Source organism: Pleurodeles waltl, chromosome 9 (assembly GCF_031143425.1).
Source record: "Pleurodeles waltl isolate 20211129_DDA chromosome 9, aPleWal1.hap1.20221129, whole genome shotgun sequence".
In the NCBI taxonomy this organism is placed as follows: Eukaryota; Metazoa; Chordata; class Amphibia; order Caudata; family Salamandridae; genus Pleurodeles; species Pleurodeles waltl.
Genome location: NC_090448.1, coordinates 357,682,395 through 357,702,675, shown reverse-complemented (window position 1 = coordinate 357,702,675; position 20,281 = coordinate 357,682,395). Strand labels below are relative to the sequence as shown.

Here is a 20,281-nt window from a genome sequence, read left to right as displayed (position 1 = left end):
TGTGGGGCCAGTGAACATCTGGCGGTGGGTGCTCCACCGCTCTGTGCTCCCCAGGGTGCCGGCGGTCCGATTGCGGTGCCACAGCTGAATCCGAAAATCCTGGCAGAGCTCAAACGGCTGCTGGTGGCGGCCCGGGCGTGAGACGCGTGGAGGATGAGCCGCGCAGGAGGAGAGCGCCGCTACCGCATTTGGCCTGTGGAGGAAGCGGCGCTCGGGACAATGCTTGGGCTCAAGCGGAGCCCGCAACATAGTGAGTCGCTGTGCCCGTTGCTGTGCTTGGGAGCCCGGTGGCTGGGGGGTGGACCATGGCCGCGGCGCCGCAGACGCCGTGGGGGCGAAGTGGGCCTGCTCCTGTGGGCCCTGGGCGCTCCGTGGCTGCCGGCGCGCACGACTGTGGAGCCCCTCTGGTGGCCCTGGGGACTAGGTGCCTGGAGAGATGGCATTGACTCACCTGGTTGGGCTGCTCGTGCTGCTGCGCAGCAATATCCTCGACGCACACGCAAGCGGGCCCGGCCGCACCTCCATCGCTGAAACAGCGCTATGCCCTCCTGGTGAGGGGCCCTTGAGGGGGACTCAACACTGACCTTCAGGCCACTTGCCATAGTCTTGTGGATCAGGGGGGCAGACAACACGGCCCCCTTAAATAACACAAGGGGAAGGATGAGATATGCTGCCCATTTTACTGGACTGAGACAGATATGCATCTAAACGGGCTAGCCCCACTGCATGGATGTGAGGCAGACTGGAGCTACTAGTGCTACCAGATCCGCTGGACCTGAGTGGTGCGCTTGTGGAGGGTTCTTTTTGGTCAGAACCTCTTGGGACCTAGCCTGTGAGCGGGGTAACAATCTTCAGTATCGCTGATACCCCCCACAGACTGCCGATAACCTTTTTGTTGACCTTATGAGTTATTTGGTTTGGGCAGATACCGGTTGTCCCTCTGCTCTGATGGTATTTTTTTGTTAGTGGTGAATTGGAGCCTACACCTTATTAGCCTGACAGAGTGTCGGAACCCCACTACCTCACATATGGCCCCCCTTCATGGGCCCTACAGCCAGTTAGCGGCCATCACTACAAAAATCCACCATGAATGTGCGTGGTATACATACGCCAAAGCGACGGTACTCTATATACTCCTACCTTAAAAGACTCTCAATACACATAGCCTTCCTACAGGAAACCCATTTGGCACATCCAGAGGTATCTCGTTTGCAGCGACGATGGAGGGGACAGTTATATGCGACAGGCCACTCCACTTCCGCTAGGGGTGCCCTGGTTTCGATTAGGTCGGGTATCCCCTTTGCAGCAGAAGATCAAATACTTGACGATCAGGGGCGCTATGCATTGGTGCAGGGGCGACTTGCGGGCCGGGCCCTGGTATTGGGCTCCATATAAGCCCCGAATCTGGACCAGGCCTCCTTCCTCGGCTCCCTATCCAGTCAGCTGTCAGGGTGGAGTGACTACCCCTGGCTCCTGGGGGGAGACTTTAATAGTGAGCTGGACCCCGATTTGGATCGATCCTTCCCCCCACTGCCCACGGCACCCACTGTGACTGCTGCGCGCGCGCTAAACACTTGGATTCAAAACTGGCACCTGCTAGACATATGGCACCACCGTAATGCCACTGACAGAATCTACTCATACTATTCTGCCCCTCACTCCCTGCATGTGCGACTCGATAGAATATTGTGCACACATAATCTATACTCTGCAGTATTGGGCACTGAATATCTTGGCCGCACTCACTCAGATCACAACCCGCAGCTTGTACACCTAGGCTGGGATACCTCTCCCCCACCTGTCCCTGTCTGGAGGCTCAGGCCTGAGATTCTAGAGGATACAGCATTTAAAGCATTGTTAAATGGGGCTATTCCTGAATACTTCGCACACAACAGGGGTACTGCATCATCCGGTCTGGTGGAGTGGGATGCCTTTAAGGTCTTTATTAGAGGCCACTGCCTGGGAAAGCAATGGAACCTGCGATGCTCTATAGAAAATGAGCTCACTCGGGTGGAGCGAACCTTACTGCGACCCGAGCAGGAAATCACCTGAAGCCACATGGGAATAGCACAATTGTCATCAGCACGGGCTGAACATCTGACTCTTTTAGAGCGGCTACGTTGTTTAAATTATGCTGCTCATTCGGCGCGCACTCATGCCTCTGCTGATAAGACGGGCAGACTCTTAGCCTGGTTGACCAGACCCGAACGGGATCATGGCCCGGTGGTAGAGATCCGCTCGCTGTCCGGAGGTGCGCTCCATACACCCTCAGAGATACACTCTGAGTTCACAGAATATTACAGGGCCCTCTATAGCCCGACTGCATCGCCGGATCGGCAGGCTTGTACAGAATTCCTCTCATCAATTGCACTGCCCCACCTGACAGAAGCTCAGCAGGATACGCTGGAGGAACCCTTGGAGCTCTCCGAAATTCAGGCTAGTATACACAAACTATCTGCAGGTAGAACTCCTGGCCCAGACGGTCTTCCGGCTGATTTCTATAAGACCTTCTCCTCTATTCTTGCGCCCCATCTCCTCTGTCTAAATGAGGAATCTGTGCAAGGTGGATCCCTGTCGACATCACAGGATGAGGCGCGGTTGGTGTCACTCCCCAAAGCAGGGAAAGACCCACTGGAGCTTGGCTCCTGTCGACCATTAGCAATGCTCAACACAGATTATAAAATATTGGCCAAGACGCTAGCGACGTGTTTGGTGCCCATGGTGCTTGACCTTGTACATACTGACCAGAATGGATTTGTGCCTGCACGTGACACTTCTTATAATATTAGACGGCTGTTCCATGTCATGCTCTATTCGAAACAGGACTGGCCATTGGCAGGATGCCTGGTACTCGACCTGGAGAAGGCCTTTGATTCATTGGAATGGCCATATCTTTTTTAAATCTTCTCTGGGACCTCGCTTCCTCCGTATGGTTAAACTACTATACGCTAACCCCAAATCCGGGTTAAGTCGGGTGGGAGTATCTCGGAACCGGTTGAGGTGCGCAGGGGCACAAGACAGGGTTGCCCCCTCTCTCCGTTGCTGTTCTCCCTCGCCATGGAGCCACTGGCTGCGGTGCTACACGACCGGGGCCCCCGTTGGAGTGTTGCGCTGGCCTGCACACTATATCACTGTATGCAGGCGACCCCCTGCTGTATCTCAGCGATATTATGCAGGTCCCCTCAATGGTCGGGACAATACTACAACAGTTTGCTGCGCTTTCCAGTTTACGGGTCAGTTGGGCTAAGTCATGCCTCTTCCCCTTTGACCTTGACCTTCCGAACCCACGGTTACACCTCTCTGGTGTTGCTGTTCCCTCGCAGCCACACACATTTAGATATTTAGGCATTGACAACTATCACCGAAAAGAGGATTTGTTTGACGGGAATCTTGGTAAGGCGGTGGCATCCATCAGATCCCAGATGATTTTTTGGCAAATGTTGCCACTCTCTGTTGCAGGTAGAATTGCTCTTTTGAAAATGATTGTTTTGCCATGATTACTATACTACTTCTCTAACCTCCCATACTACATAAAGGTTAGTTTCTTCAGGGAACTGGAACCCAAACTGCGCAAATTTATTTGGAATAAAGGGCGCTGCAGAGTTGCGCTTAAGAAACTCTATTTGCCTTTGGAACAGGGCGGTCTCTCAGCACCCAACCTAGAGCATTATTATTTGGCCTCCTAGCTCCAATGGGGGTCCAGATGGTTGGCGGGACTTCATCTTTCCAAAACATCAACTACCGCAGAGCCCTGGTCTCTTACATGCTTGGCGCATCTGTTCCACCCACTCACGCACTCAGCGCCACTGGAGGAACTTCTCCCCAAAGTCGCTCGCTGCTGTTACTGCAGATCCCTGTGGCTCAAGGAGGGAGCTGTCCTGTTCGCCCCAGCCTTGGCACTATTGGGCACACCACGCGGCTCTGGGGCCACATCTGGGGCTGAGCTCCGGGCGTGGCAAGCTGCGGATCTGCACACACTGGGTGCCCTATACAGTGACGGCAAGTAGATTCCGTTCTCCACACTGGTCGCTGATGCGGGTCTACGGGTGGGACAGTTTCTGCCATATAACTCACTGCTGAGATCTTTATCAAGCAGGTGGGGAGACCTAACGACTGCTCCCCCAACCCATTTGCTAATGCAATATATACAGGTTATGGGACGGGGCAGACATCTGATCAGGTGGTTTACGGAAGCACTCCGAACTCACCTGGTGCAGGACCATGGTATACTGCGTGACGCCTGGGAGAGGGACACAGGTGTGCCCTTCACGGACCTGCAGTGGAGGTCTGTTCTGTCCAGCCACACTATTATGCCCTGCAACTCCAGATTTCAACTCATACAATTCTACATTATTCACAGGGCATACCTTACGCCAGCTCGCATTAACAGATACTTCCTTCGCTGCGACGCAGCCTGTCCCCGATGCAAACTTTTGGATGTAGATGTCGTACATATGCTATGGTCCTGCCCCTCATTGCATAACTATTGGGGAGCCATAGTCACTTATTTATCTACATGCACAACATGCACACTACTACCCACATGGGAGGCCTGTATGCTGGGTCTGTTTCCCAGAGGTCCGCGCCACAAGGCTACTGCGAGATTCTTGGATCTGGGATTTATAACAGCCAAAAGGCTGATAACCTGCATATTGAAGGTTGCCGAGGCACCAAACATACTGGCCTGGAAGCAATCATTTTTTACCTGGGCGAGAGCTGAGGGAGTAGCGCTGAGGCGGGAGGATGCACTAGGTCTGCACAAGTACCCCCTCTCAGATGACTGGGAAGCGATGATGTCATTTTTACAAACCCCGGATATTGATTCCGACTCAGTGGAGATAGCCTAGGATAGTCCAGTGACCATTAGACACTGGGCATACCATGAGCAGGTCATTGACACGCTTGACACTTATTCTACCCTAATGCTAGATAATTACATTGGAATAGAAAAGGCACTGAGTACCTAGATTTAACACATGGATTAAACACATTGATGTACCTCCACATCATCGAGGGTACTCTGCACACACAAAGGCATAGTTATACTATCATCGAATATTCAAAAGGCAAGACACCCCATTGTTTAAGAATGTTATTGTTTTTATTCATTATTATTCCAGGATTAGCATTGATATACAAATATGCAGTTGTACTCACAGTCGAACGAAAAGACAGAAGAGCGATACGATGGTGGATATCCTGTGTTTAGACCCGGTGGTTCATCTAATCTATATACGAAATGCTTATACTTAAGCCTTGATACATTTTGTTGATTATAAATTGTGATGCACAAATTTGGGAAACTAACTCAACATCCTTTCTGTAATTGTTACATATATATTAACCACTGTTGGAAAGACCCATGAGTTTGTGAAATGTACAGCAACTGTGATTATCTATTGCGTCACTATTACAATAGACTTGAACTGTTATGGTATAATTGAAAAGTTAATAAAAAAGATTCCTGAAAAAAAAAAAATAAGGTTCTATAAATCACATAATAAACGTTTAAAACATTTGATATAGAAAAAAAATTTGAATTGCCTTTATAGACAATAAGGACTTAAGAGAAAAACGATATACAAATAGCACACTCTTCAGGAACCTGAAATTGAAGAATTTGAAGTAGGAACTTCATATCCACCGGTGGAATTGATGGAATTTTGTTGACTCCATGTTACTCTTGCAATACAGAGTTCTGACCAAATTCTGCCAATCGCTACGTGAATGAATTTTTCCAGCCTGCACGGCAAAACAGTAAGTTGGCAAGCGCTTGCGAGATTTGATGTCCCCTATTGTGACTTTCAATCACTAGGAGGACGTTCAGTGAGATTTTTCTAATGTTGGCAGTCAAGGGTGGTCATAGCCATTTGCAGTCAAAATGCTGCTGTCCGAGTAGAAAATCTACTGAAGCAGCAGAAAAATTAACTCGGGTATCGGCGGCCCCTGGCTAGCCATGTGTTGAGGAGTGCCCTGATTTTTCAGTGAAGAATGTGCTTCCAGTGCTAAATCACGACACGAGCAGCACAACATGCAATTTTATGCCAGTAGGCAGAACTCTGCGGAATCTCACTGAGTTTTCTTGTAACTCACTGGAATTCAGCAGAGTCAAATTCTGCGAGTTCCACCCACACCTATCTTGAATATGGCATGCAAAAAAGCACATGGAGCATAGGACTATGAAAATGATTTAACAACAATAAACAACTACATTAACAACTGAGAGAACATTTAGATATATTAAACAATTTGTTTTAATAACCCTATCGTATATTGAGGTGTTAATACAATACCATCCATTTCAATTGATTTTTTTGAGGGACCAGCACATACATAACTATTTCATATTTAGTTGAACAAAGCATTTCACAGCTGTGCCTGAATTACTGCACTGAATACATTGCAGATACAAAAGGTAATGTAACATGTCATCACCCACTCCTCTCTCTTTCTCTATATTTTTCGCACTGCTTTCTCTTTTATCTTCACTCATTCTTCCAATATTTATTTCATAGCCCCAGGGACATCTTTACCAGCTCCAGAAGCCCTTTTATTCAGCCCTTTTACATTTCTTCTGAATCAGCGCCAGGACAAATTTAAGGTAACATTCAAACTTTAATAATAATAAAACACCAACAACAACAATAATAATGATAATATTAACAACTATAATAATATTATTCATCTCTGTGTTCGGACACTATAGTTACCCCTTTTACTCAGCTTAAAGCTTCTTTAATTTTCTCTCTCTCTCTCTCTCTCATCTCCATATCCACCATAGTGGCATATTTATCATTGAGTCACGTTGCCCTTGCACCATGCAAAGGGGCACATGGACAATGCAATTACTAAGTCAGATTTATCAAGCCATGCAAGACCACCTTACATAGCATAGCTTGATAAATGTTGAGTAACACAACACAGTCCAGGTCACTGTGTTGTGTTATTCTGCCCCAGGGAGTCGATCCTTGGGTGGAGCGTGGGTGTTCCCACATATCCACCAATTGATTCTGGCAAATTCCCAGATTTATCAACACTGGTAAACCTGGGAATGTGTCAAAATGCTACGCAGTCCCAAGAGAGGAGCAATGAGGAGAAATATCTTTATTTTTCCTTGTTGTTTCCTCTTTCTAAGTGTGCCGAAGCACACTTAGAAAGAGGAAAATGCCAATGAGAATTGTTTTTGCGCAGAAAGGGTCACCTTCCACCACAAAAACAATTCTGCCTACAACACAGGTGCCCTTGCACCACAGTGAAAGGGTACCTACGTTGGTGCTAGGCAGCCAAAAGGGTATCAGCACAAGGAAAGGATAGAAATGCATTGTATAGTGTAAATACGGGGAATTCCTTCTCTTTCACTTTCATGCAGCACAGCACAGCTAGGTGACCTGCTGCCCTTGCATGAAAGTTTGTTAAATATGCCCCAAGTTCTTTGAAGAATGTGAAATGAAATGCGTAGGGCGTCAAGTGACTGTCTGATGAAGGAAGTGCCAGTAATCGCTGGAATGAGACTAGAAATAGATCTGTTTGTGGAGGGCGACCTCATTGCTACAGGTTCAGTGGCTCAGGGACACACTGGTTTGCGGGGACTACCACACCCTAAGTACGGTTGTCTTTCACTACCCAAAAGTGGGGCAAGAGGTCCACTTTCTTTGCATGCATTAGAGCCCATGGTCCCCTTGCAACAGCACTGTAACTAAGTAACATCACCCATAAGTAGAAAAGTTCTCAGAGTGAAAAGAACAGTGTCCTTATGTCAAAAGAACCTGGCACTTTCATTAATTGTCTGGGAGCTCTTTCAATTGGGGGAAAAGAAAAGAGAGCCTTTAAATGAAGTTGTATGGTTATTCAGTGAGAGGGCAGCTCCAAAGAGACTTTGTCAGGCTCCAATCCTTTGCAGACTCTAGACCTTTTATGAAGCTGAAATTCAACAAAATGGCAGGCGATACAAGCAGGTTCACCCTTTCCTTAAGAAGTGTGCTGCAAGATAGGTGATATCGTATTGAAGAGTGCATCCCTACTCAACACATTGGGTGGGGAAAAGACACTAGGCAGGGAGACGTGCCATGGGTGGAGCATGGATGTTCCCAGGCCTCCATAAATGTATTCTGACACACTCTCAGATTCACCAACACTGCTTAGAATTGGGAATGCATCAGAATTGTACACCTCCCCACCAGAAGTGCAAATAGGACAAATTCTGCAGCACATATAGAAAGAGGAAATCGCCTCTGAGGATTGTTTTTGTGCAGGAAGGTGTCACTTCCTGCACAAAAACAATCCTGCCTACACGCAGGCAGAGAGTAGGAATACACCATATAGCGTTAAAGATGGAACATTCTTGCCCTCTCCCTTTTATGCAGCGCAGCAAGGTGGCTTGTTGCATTGCACTGCATGACATATTGATAAATATGGGCCTAAACTTCTATCACCATTTGCCTATACTGCCAGCTAGGAGAACCTTGTTCCAGTTTGAAGTCTAGAGAATAAGGGTTCAATGCTCAGCCTCTGTCTGCAGTCCTACCTGTGATGAGTTGCCCACCATCCTGAAGCTGAGCCCTTATTACAAGGTTAAGGTTTCTTGCTTCCTAGTCCAATCCAGTTACAGCCCAGCACAGGTAAGCAAAGGTTGACAGCTTGAAAAAGTGCTGTTTTTAATGGGATTTCTCCTCTCTGATGCCCACGTCCTGAACTGATCAAATATGAGCGCAGTGGATTTTAAGTTTATTTTATTGACTATTTAAAATTATTTCTTTATTTAAAAGTGATTGGCCTGGACACTACCCATTCATATTATGCCAGTGGGGAAGACTGTTCAGATACGTTTTTATGCCACCATTTGCAATTGAGGTTTTTCACATTCAGTAGTGATCCATTTCCAGAATACCAAAACTTTGAGCGGTCTACCATTGAGACAGTTTTATTGGAAGCATCCACAAGGCAGCCCACAGACTCGGAACCATATTAATACCGAAATTGGCAAAACCAGGATCTTCCATCCAAATAGATATTACGGGTAATGTTAAAAAAACAACATTCTGCATTGTAGCATATGGTTTTCAGAGGACACTTTTCACAAGGTGAACCCTGGAGGAATACAGCCTGGAATTCTTGGGTTACTTGCAAAAAGCGACACTTTAGTACTGATTGCCCATGCCTTTGGGAATAGCTCGGAATTATGTGGTAATTTCATGTTCCGGAAATTCTGATCTTTTGGTGTCAGTGACTCCAGTGATGACATTACAGATGAGGAATTTCTACAGTGCTCAGAATGACCCCCTAAATCGTTGGTAGTGTCTCCAACCACACTTTCAGTTCACTCTTAATTGCTTGGGGTATATCACAATATTATATTTTCTGTCACTTCAGTAATCTGTGGTGTCACAAAGAAATGTCTACCTTGCTACATTGCACCTGCTGCTGCCTAATTGAGTCCAGCTAAGGTAACAACATCAGCCGTGTCAGAAGAGCTTCATCCCAGAATATCTTTGTTTTGCTTGAAAGGTCTGGTTATGAGTAACTCATCGCACTACACATATGCCCTCCACTGATGGTGTCCAAGGTTGGGCTCCAGTATGCCGGGGTGTGCCTGACAAGAAATAATGCCATAGAATAGAACCCACAAATAATCTGGTGTTTAAAACACAGACTGCTAGACTACCAACATTGTGACTAGGGTTGGGTAAGGTCCTACTGCAGAGATACAAAAGTCCAAAAACGTATATTCTCAAAAGCTGAGCTTCAGAAAATGTAGACACATCCATATCAATATTTGGTGTAATGCTGCAAGGTAACGCTGCACTGCGTCAAATGTAGGGAGCAGCAATCTGTCATAATTACTAACATATGGCACATTCCTGTTCTCTCTCTGCTAGCCACTTGTGACTGTGTTACAGCCAGGATTGTTTTTGTGCGGGAATGTGTTGCACAAAAAATATCACGTAGATGAATTTTCTTTTTTCTGTGTGTGCTGCAGAATGCACATATATAGAGAAAAATTAATAAGGAGAAATAAGCATATTTGTTATGGCTCTCTTGGGAAAGCATGACATTTTGATGCATTCTCTGGTTTACTTGTCTCCGTAAATCTGCCAATGCAGCAATAACCATGGGTGGATGTGTTGGAATACCCATGCTCCACCCATTGAACAGCTTTCCCACACAGAGTAAGGCAAAGCAGTGACTTGCGCTGCCTTGCGTTACTCCATATTTACTATGTCACTGATAGAGTGAAATTCTTCATTTTGCAAATTAAATGCATTTACCTGTAAAGTGCTAACTTCAATGTTGAGTGACATACAGGCATTTAACACAAAACTTGCAGTAGGTAATCACACTTAGACATTATAAGCAAGCACTCAAGTTAACCTATTGTAATTAATTAAGTTAGCCCAAATACTGATGCCATTTTGAACAATTGGTTTGCAAAAAATTGTTTTTTCTTTCTTCCCACTGTAGATGCTGTAACTTTCCAGAAGCCGTCCATGTGCTAGTGAATAGGCATTTGTTATGTATTGTTATGTATTAGGCAACTGATAGTGAGTTTCTCACTAGGAGGAGAGAAAATGGCAGGAAGCGAACACGTGGTAGAGCTGTCTGAATCACAAGAGTCTGTTCAAAGTAACAAACCAAAGACATAGTCATGTATGATCTTTTGTAAAGACAATGAGAACGTGGGACGTTTACCTGCTCCCAGACTTTGGAGGCAATAGATTGAAAGTACGGATGAGATGCACTGCTGCTATTAATGTTGTTGAACTATGTTAGTGTGTGTTCCTTAGAACAGAGAGAGACCTGACTGAGAACTTGGGAGCCAGATCTTAAAGATGCTTGCTGACTTCGAGCTGGAAAGACCTCCCCAACCTCTGTTAATTTCCATTCCTAGAGTGCTAAAACTCCATGCCTATGGATTCCTATTCTCTCATCAGAACCCTTAGTAATTGATATCTCCTTATTTACTGTCCTTGTTGACTAACATTGGTCCAATGCAGAGGCTATTTGATGATTATACCTGACCTTTGAGACACAGAAATCCCTACTCCAGGACCAGGCAGAGCCACATAGGGTGGCTTTGCATTGCCTAGTAACCCTTACTTAAGACCTTGCGCTGCCCTTGTGTGATGTAGGGGCAACACAAGCCCTTGATAAATCTGGGCCCCAGTTTTTAAATGCAGATAAAGAGCATATATAGGGGCATATTTATACTCCGTTTGGCCGGAATTGCGTCGTTTTTTTTTACGCAATTCCGACGCAAAAGTAACTCCATATTTATACTTTGGCGTTAGACGCGTCTAGCGCCAAAGTCCATGGAGTTTGCGTCCTTTTTTAGCGTGGACACCTACTTTGCGTTAATTATATGCAAGGTAGGCGTTCCCGTCTAAAAAAGTGACTCCGCGGCCTGTGCGCCGTATTTACACTCCCGGGCAAAATTCACGCCCGGGAGTGGGCGGGTCAAAAAAAATTACGTACGGCTGCTTTTGCGCCGTTTTTTAGCGCCTGGAAAAGGCAGGCGTTAAGGGACCTGTGGGCTCGGAAGGAGCCCAGAGGTGCCCTCCCATGCCCCCAGGCACACCCCCTGTCACCCTTGCCCACCCCAGGAGGACATCCAAGGCTGGAGGGACCCATCCCAGGGACAATAAGGTAAGTTCTGGTAAGTATTTTTTTTTTTTTTTTTGTGGCATAGGGGGGCCTGATTCGTGCCCCCCTACATGCCACTATGCCCAATGACCATGCCCAAGGGACAGAAGTCCCCTGGGCATGGCCATTGGGCAAGGGGGCATGGCTCCTGTCTTTGCTAAGACAGGAGTCATTTCTATGGGGGTTGGGAGTGGAAACAAATGGCGCAAATCGGGTTGAGGCGAAAAATTTGCCTCAGCCTGACTTGCCCCATTTTTTCACGCCCAAGCTCCATATCCCCCTACGCCGGCGCTGCCTGGTGTACGTCGTTTTTTTCAACGCACAGAAGGCAGCGCCGGCGGCTAACGCCGGCTAACGTCATTGCTTAAATACGGCGCCCGCATGGCGCTTCAGAATGGCGTTAGCCGGCGCTAATTTTTTTGACGCAAAACTGCGTTAGCGCAGTTTTGTGTCAAAAAGTATAAATATGGGCCATAGTGTTTCATTAACAACCCTGTGGTATCTGTCTGACGGAAAAAGAAGAACATTTTTTACATGACATCTCTGGAATTCCAGTCTTAGCTGGACTTAAGAGTCAGAGTGTCAAAAAACACCACTGAGAGATCTACTAGATTGAAGTCTCTGTCCTCATTAGCTGCCCATGGATTTATTCAATGAGAAAGACTTGGATGACGTATATTCATGTCAAGGCAGGCATGCAGGAGTTCTTGCGTGGCTGGGACAAAAATGTCAGTCTGACTCACATCTCAGCATCTGGCGACATCTTGTGGTATAAACCATAAAAACAAGGGCAGGCTAAGTTTTATGTGAATAAATAGAGTTTGCAGCATGGTGCCCTGAAAAGGCACAGGATGTAGGAAATAAGCCAACTGCTGCTTCCAGCAGTTTAACCGATGTACGTGTTTATAGATTGTATGACATTTCTGGCTCAAACTGAATCTAAAGAGGTTTTTCAAGAAAAGAGTGTCTATAGATGTTTTCCAACTCCTTCCAACAGAAATCATAAATGGAGTAGGTATTGATTTTGACACTGACAAATGGAGCAATTGGCCTTGGAACCTTTTTAAAGATGCTCTCTTTGGTAGCCCAAGCCACTGCCTTTTATTGACAAGAAAAATCATATATTCACATAATCAAAATAAACTGTATAGAAATGTAATAACCTAAGCCTAATTACAAGTCTCCCATTATATTGCAGTAACTGTGCGAACACCTGTTTGAGCATGGATTACAATCAAAAGTAGTGCCATGTTTTCACACTTGGTAATTACTGGATTCAAGAAAATCCACACTGTTCATGTGAAAATGTAACAGAGGAAAAAAGCTGGTATTTATTAGGATGGGTGAAATATTCCTTTCTGCCTGCGTAATTGGCAGAATTTTGGAGACTCCATGTTACTCCTCTTACACGGAGTTCCAATCAAATTCCACCAATTGCTGTGTGGCAGACATATTTTCATGCGGCAATAAGGTAAGTTGGTGAGCAACATTTGGCATCCCCTAGTGAGATTTTGGGTCACTAGGAGGACATCCAGTGAGAATTTTTAGGCCAGAAGTCTGCTGCTCAAGTAGAAAATCTACTCAAATACCAGCAAAATCAACTCAATTAGCTGCACCCTTTGGTGCACTGTGTGATGCCGTTTGTACAGCTTTTCAGTGCTGAACTTTTTCCCGGCGCTAAGTCACAGCTATAGCAGCACAACTTGCCTATTTCCGTATTTCTGGCCAAAGGCAGAAGTCCACAGAATCTTGTGGATTTTTTTTTAAACTCTGCAGAATTCTGTGGAGTCAAATTCCATGGTTCTGCCCAACCCTTGTATTTGTAGTGAAATGCGGCTTTTGCTACTGTAAGCAAAAGTTCTCAAAAAGTTAGAACAGATGATAATTATTGCACTTGATAAATTCTGAATATCTCAGTGTCAGATTTTATCAGTTGCAATGATTATCGCATACAACACTGGCCCTTCTTAATCAGGACTCTGGAATAAAGTTTATTCAACCAGATACTGCATCTACTGGAGTGTGAGCTTTTAGACTGTCTCCCAAGCCAAAAAAGCCTCATTTATTAAACTCGGCATGGCTAGATTTGAAGTAAATGTCATGAGTAACTCAAACTCTGATCCATTAGTAATTACGTAAGCTATAAAGCTGGCCAGCATTTGTCAGAAGACTCATGAAGAAGTATTAGCAGTATTAGCAGTATCCACAGTATATGTTGAGGTAACTTCTGTGATACTTGAAATGTATTTTGAATAATTTGATAGAGTATGTCTTCAAGCAGAGTTACTACCGCTAAATGCGGGATTAACTAAATATTCCGTTATGGATCCTTGCTCAGCGAAGGAATGTGAAGTGAGACTAACACTTACCAACCCATGAACTCTTTCCCCCTCCCTACTGAGTTGTGACAAATATATCAATTGCTTTATCTTGCTTTGTGTCTTTTATTATTTATGTATTTATTCATACGATTCCGAATATGTGGCCAGGTAGTTTCTGTTACCTAACTGTGATTTTCAAAGTAAAGTATGATTTAAATAAGACCTATTTAATTGTTTTACAGTACTTGGTGGTATTCAGAATGTAGCAAGCACTGCGGTCAGGATTTATCAACAATTTGTGCTGGTACACAGTTACCCAAAGTGACACACACCAGCATAAGGTGTTTTGTTTGTTTCTTACTTTCCTGAGCAAAGTTTTATCTGTGTGGAATGTTGCCTCAAAGTAACGCAAAGTAGTGTTATGACTGCTTTGTTTTATTTTGCATCAAAAGGGCGCCCTGTTGGTGGTACATGGATGTTTCCCATGTTTTTTGGACACAAAGTCCTTTGTACTAACAGCTGCAGAGGGTGTTTTGCACAAACAAATCCACCTCATTGAGGCAGGTGCAAAATAGGGAAAAATAAATTTAAAATATTTTCATACTTTGCATATGCGCTGTGAACAATGTATATTAGTATGTCTCTGTATAGCATCTCATGCTGGAAGGGTAACCTTCCATTACAAAAGCTATACTAGACATCATGCAAACCCTTTATACTATGGTGCAACATGTTGTGCTTGGAGCAAGACAGCCAAATAATGCACTAGCACATGGGAAGAGTAGATGAGGTGTTGTAAAACTCTTTACCTCTCAAGCAATTCAGCACAGCAACGTTTGTTGCTGCATTGCGTAACGTATTTGTAAATCTGCCACACACATCAGAGGAATCAGGTTTCAAGGAACATAATATTTCCTAGATCTTGATGACCATTGTGGGCCTCATTTCCGTAATACTGATTAAGACACAAATGACAGTTGCAAAACCAGACTGGGAACACTTTTTCCATGCTCAAATTTCACCGAGTAGAACCTGATGAAAAGTGTATGGGGAACGTTTTAGAGAATGTTTTAGTATCTTTTCTCACATCTTTCTTTCCGAGAGGATTTTTTTCAGCATCAAAACTATGTGTTCATCCGTTTTGGCTAAAAACATCTACCTTGCAGCCTTTACCAAATCTAATTCATGCATACAGTAGTTGGCACCACACTTTAAGCTTTCTCTATGTTGTCAGAGAAAGAGATCTGGGGGCATCCGGCTCTACCCCAAACACTTCCCAGCAGATTCGATACATTATCTTGCCCTCTTATTCCGTACTGAACGAAATGCTTTGTTTAACTTTTTCCTAACTTTGGGAATTTTCTAAATCAATGTAGAACCACTTTGGCAACAAACTTTATTGAAGAAGTCCACCCTTGACTCACCTGATTTAAAGAACTACCATTGCCTTTTCCCTCTTTCTTACTTGTCAAAAAGGTGGGTGAGACTGGTCCTCAAATAGCTTCATAAACATATTTAACATTCAAACCTACTTAACCCACACCTGGCTGATTTTTGGGTGGGTAGAAGCACATGCTTAGAGAGTTATCCCACAGTAGCTCCCTTTAAATGTTAAATGTTTCTCGTAGCTACAGGGCATCACTTTTCACCTTTTACCAGAAGACGGGCATATCATTTTCTGTCACTTAGTCTTCAATGGAAGTAATCAAATGCAACAGAATAAATGACTTTAGAATATGGGTGTTTTCTTCTGTTGGTCTTTCAGCTTCCTCGCACAAGCCCGTTTTCCACATATGAGTTCTGTACATGAGCAGCATCAGTGACATTAGTAATAATTTTTATTTACTATGTAACTGTGTTATAAATAGCAATAGGTGAAACTTTTAATTCAATGCCTTCGCTCATTTGGGTTCACAACCTAAAAAGGCAGTGCACATTCTCCTTAACACATTTGTTCTGTTAGTTGTATGCCAAAATAACATTTTCTAAAATATCCTCCATGGACAATGCCCCTGAAGGAACATCACCCAAGGATACTGACTTGAAAGTGAACTCACTTAGAGACCATGATCCGGGAGTGCACTCACCCATCAATCTTTTTCCTCAATTCAATGCAGAGGAAGATATATGGTAGGTTACACCAAACTCCAGGCACCCTGGGATCAAAGCATGCTCCCTTCAACCTTGCTCACTATGAAATGTGTAGAAAGTGATGTTGGTGACCCCAACCAATTCCTCCCACCTGCCAAACAGCACTTATGCATCAACCCTTCTCACCTGCCGAAGTGCCAGAAGAAATGCATAGGAAGTGACACTTATAATGTGCTTTAAAATAAGCTGTAACTTAAACTAGAAACAGGAATCCCATGGAACTCATGTTAAAAGAAAATGTAGATGCAACAGAATTTATCTGTCTGGAATTAATCTCAAGCACAATTTTGATAATGAGAAAAAAGATACCTGCCATGAAATACTCAATTTCAAAAGTAGAGGAACCAGTACTGGGTCGAGGTTTATTTCAAAATTGTAATCAATAGCAAAAACCGTAAGCCAAATGACTCAGTGAAGTTAGTAGTGGAGACGTTTCACAAGAATCCTCAATTGAAAAACCATACCCGTACAAGAAAATGTGACAAAAATAGTGTGAATCACTGGTACTTTCGTATTTGCAAGACAACGTTACTAGCATAACACATAAGACAACACTGGGCAGTTCCCAGTGTGAGAGTTTAGGTACAAGGTCCACCTTCCACTGGATGAGAGTGTCTCTTCAGGACTGGGGGGTGATAATCCTCTTTGACGAAGCCTGATTTCAGGGTGTAGCTACTGGAATCCAGGAGGCCGTAAGTGGCAGGCCGAAGGTGATGCCTAAGGCTGCTTAAGGGGTGTGCATAAACATAATGGTAAACTATCACCAATGTGCATAGTAAGTGAACATATACAGGAAAATATATAAAATTATACTCATGGAACTGATGCCGTGAGTATGGAAGGGGTAATGCAGACAGAGGCCCAGATGAGGAATTTTGATGAAGTGGCAAAAACAGCAACAAGGCGTGGGTAGAAACTTCTAGAGTCACGTCTCTGAATAAACAGGTGCCCTGCCTTCCTGGCCCTGGGTCCCAGATTAACTACAGGGGGTATGAAGCCCTTTGTGTTGAGACAGGGCACAGCCTATTCAAGCACAAATGGGACTGGCCCTAGCTCCTCCCTTCCAATCTGCCAGTCATGGCCCAATCAGGCACCCCTTAGCTTCCTATTGTGTGCAGCTGTCTAGGAGTAATACACAAGGGCAAACTGTCAACCTCACCCAATCATATGACCCAGAGACAGGCTGCAGGCATCCAAGTGGCTAAGGAAGGAAAATGCCAGCGCTCTAAAAGTGTCATTTTCAAAACTGCAATTTAAAGTCTGACTTAACCATAAGTTAAGATTTTTCATTACAATTCCAAAGACCCAAACATGAACTACCTATTTGGGAGTTACACTTATTAAATGGAATAAGGTAAATTCAGTGTTATTCTATGGGAGAGGTAGGCCTTGCTGTAGTGAAAAATGAATTTTGCAATACCAAAACATGCAAAATCTAAAAGTACATGTTCTTCTTTTTTATTACAATACACCCTGCACTATGGGCTGTTTAGTGCCTAATATAGGGGTTAGTTATATCTATTTAAAAGGAAGTTTTAGGCCTTGTAAAAGGCTTCTTTTGCCAGGTCAAAATGGCAGTTTATGTGCTGGCTGCAATAGCAAGCCTGAGAAATGTTTTAAAGTGTATGTTGGTGGCAAAATATGTGCTGAAGGCCTACTATTAGCATGTAATTTACAGGTCCTGGGTACATGTAGTACCACATGTAGTACCACTTTACTAGGGACTTATAAGTAAATTAAATGTGCCAAATGGGTGTAAGCCAATGTTACCATTTTAAAGGAGAGAGAGCACACACACTTTAGCTAGTGCTCAATTTGTGAGAAAATTTGTGCCAGGATCCTAAAGCTCAGCTCCGAAGCCTGTGGTTGGAGCAATTAAATGTCAGCAAACCGAACATCAAAAGTTGCATAGTCTTAAATCCACCTCATGCCTCTTTAATCCACTACCCAACTTCCCCTGCCACTTCATCTCACTCTTTCAGATTGCAGCTTTCTGCCTTTGTGACACAGCTCACTCTTTCTCTTTCTCCGGCTTTCTGCTTTGCATGTTTTTCCTTCTGTTGCTTTTAGGAAATGTCTGATGAGGAAAATATCTCATTGCATAATATGTGATAACCCTTGTTTGGGAACAGGTAGACATATCATGCTTGGTCTTTAATGAATAGTAATTTAAACTCTCTTTAATGGTAAAGTTGGATTTTAAGTTACAATTCCGAAAATGCCACTTTTAGAAAGTTTGTATTTTCTTGTCCTAACCATTTGGTGCATGCAGCCAGTATCCTACGTCACATGACTAGGTGTAATTGGCAGATGGTGTTTGTGTATTCATCCTAGACAGAAAGGGGGACAAATTGTTGTGAGGATGGGAGGGGCGGAGCAGTCACCTACCACACTTGCTCCTCAAAGGGGCTGCCTCAGCACACTCACAAAGGACTTCACACTAGTCTATTGTCACCCTGGAATCCTCGGAACCAGGGTAGGTGAAGAAAGGAAATTTGTGAATCAGATGTGGGGGTGAGTCTAATTTTCTCCTACTTCAAAGCTGGCACCAGGTATAAAAATTGGATCCTCAGACCAAATCTTCATTACACTTCTGGTCCTGTGGAAACTACAAAAGAAGGATCACCCTATTGCTTGAGGCCTGCCCTGCTCTCTGAGAAGGTAGATTGGTCCTGCTCAATTCCTTTCAGGCTGAGTGTCACCAATGGTCAGTTGGCTGACCTCATGTTCTGAGCTACAGGATCACAACAAGCTCCAGAGGCCTCCCTGCACCTGCCCTACTGACCTGCTGCAGCTCAATCTGCCTGGACCTGCAAATGGACCTTCCTGAGTGTTGCTGGTCTCTGTTAGAGTGAGTCCTTAATCCCCAAGGGACCACTCCCCAGGTCTTGGGCCCTAGGTTGACATTAGAATGCACTCTTCAGATTAAAAGGAGAAATCCTGAGTTTTGGGCTCTTCGTAACCATGAATGGGCCAGTTTGTGATAGATCTTGCCACTTGCACCGACTGCCAACACAAAGCTCCGGTGAACCCGACTCTTCATGATACAGTGATGACCAGCAATATGAGATCTGCATTTTGTCTTACAGCATGGATAGCCTGCGGTGACTGCCAACGCTCCAGCAGTGACCGTCTGTGACACCCAACAGGATGTTTATGTTACAGCGACACCCATCTGCGACTCCCTATCTGGTCCTCGCTGGCTCCTCCACCGCAAACTGTACTCTTTGCCCAGACTTTGAGAAGGTAACCTTTTCAGTGGGACTAACCTGGTGCCCGTATTTGTCCCGCGCTCCGTCACAGTTGGTCTGAACATGTGATTTTTCCCCTGGTCTAATATGACTAAATAACCGCAAATGGCGATATGTATTTTTGGAAGCTATACTTATCTAAAATCTTTGAAATTGTATGTCTCCCGTTTTACTGATTGGAAATTTGTCGTAGTTTGGGTCTCATTTTATTTATGATATTTGACCCCTTTTTCTCGAAATCATTGTGATATTTTTCTTGTGTTGTGTTTTCACTTTGCTACTGTTTGTGTGCGGCATAAATACTTTACACAGTGTCTCTAAAATACGCCTGCCTACTTTCGTCCAATGATTCCAAAGGGTTAAGCACAGGTTAATTGAGTAACTTTGCGGTTCATTCTGACAAGGATTGGGGTTGGTGTTTGAGAGTGGCTTACATCCCCCTCAATCACCAACCTATTTTCTCACACCTCATTTCCCCCTACAACGTTTCAACCCGGATGAATGTGCATGAACCTTTACTCACTGAAAGATAGCCTATTTCGTTATTTAATTGGTAAAGTTTGCACTGATTTGTCAGACAGTACCAAAGTTATAAGCAAATCCAAAATGGCTTTTTATCGGAAAAACACAATTGCTGTCACCAACTGTGCAATATATGCATGGCTGTTTGTCTGGGGTTATGTGTGTTATATGTATATATCTGTTTTCCGGTGTTTTATTTCAACCAATGATTGTTCTACTTTCTTAGTGTAAAACATCTCTAGGAAAAAACTTGTGACACACATGCACTGACACAAGTACGTACACATAACACAACAAAAAACATTGTTTTATACCTCAGAAACATACAGTGAGAGTTAATAATAATTTTTGACACAAAAACAGGCAATGTGTTGTATTTTAAATTGTTTCTCATCTGAC

The 20,281-nt window shown here is 44.3% G+C and overlaps 1 long non-coding RNA gene across 1 annotated transcript; it reads left to right on the top strand.

Moving 5' to 3' along the window:
* Window positions 1-212: 212 nt before the first annotated feature.
* On the top strand, window positions 213-19,232 carry LOC138258623 (uncharacterized). Its single transcript, XR_011198462.1, has 3 exons — window positions 213-250; window positions 6,516-6,601; window positions 19,199-19,232. It is a non-coding gene; the product is annotated as an uncharacterized lncRNA (long non-coding RNA).
* Window positions 19,233-20,281: the final 1,049 nt, after the last annotated feature.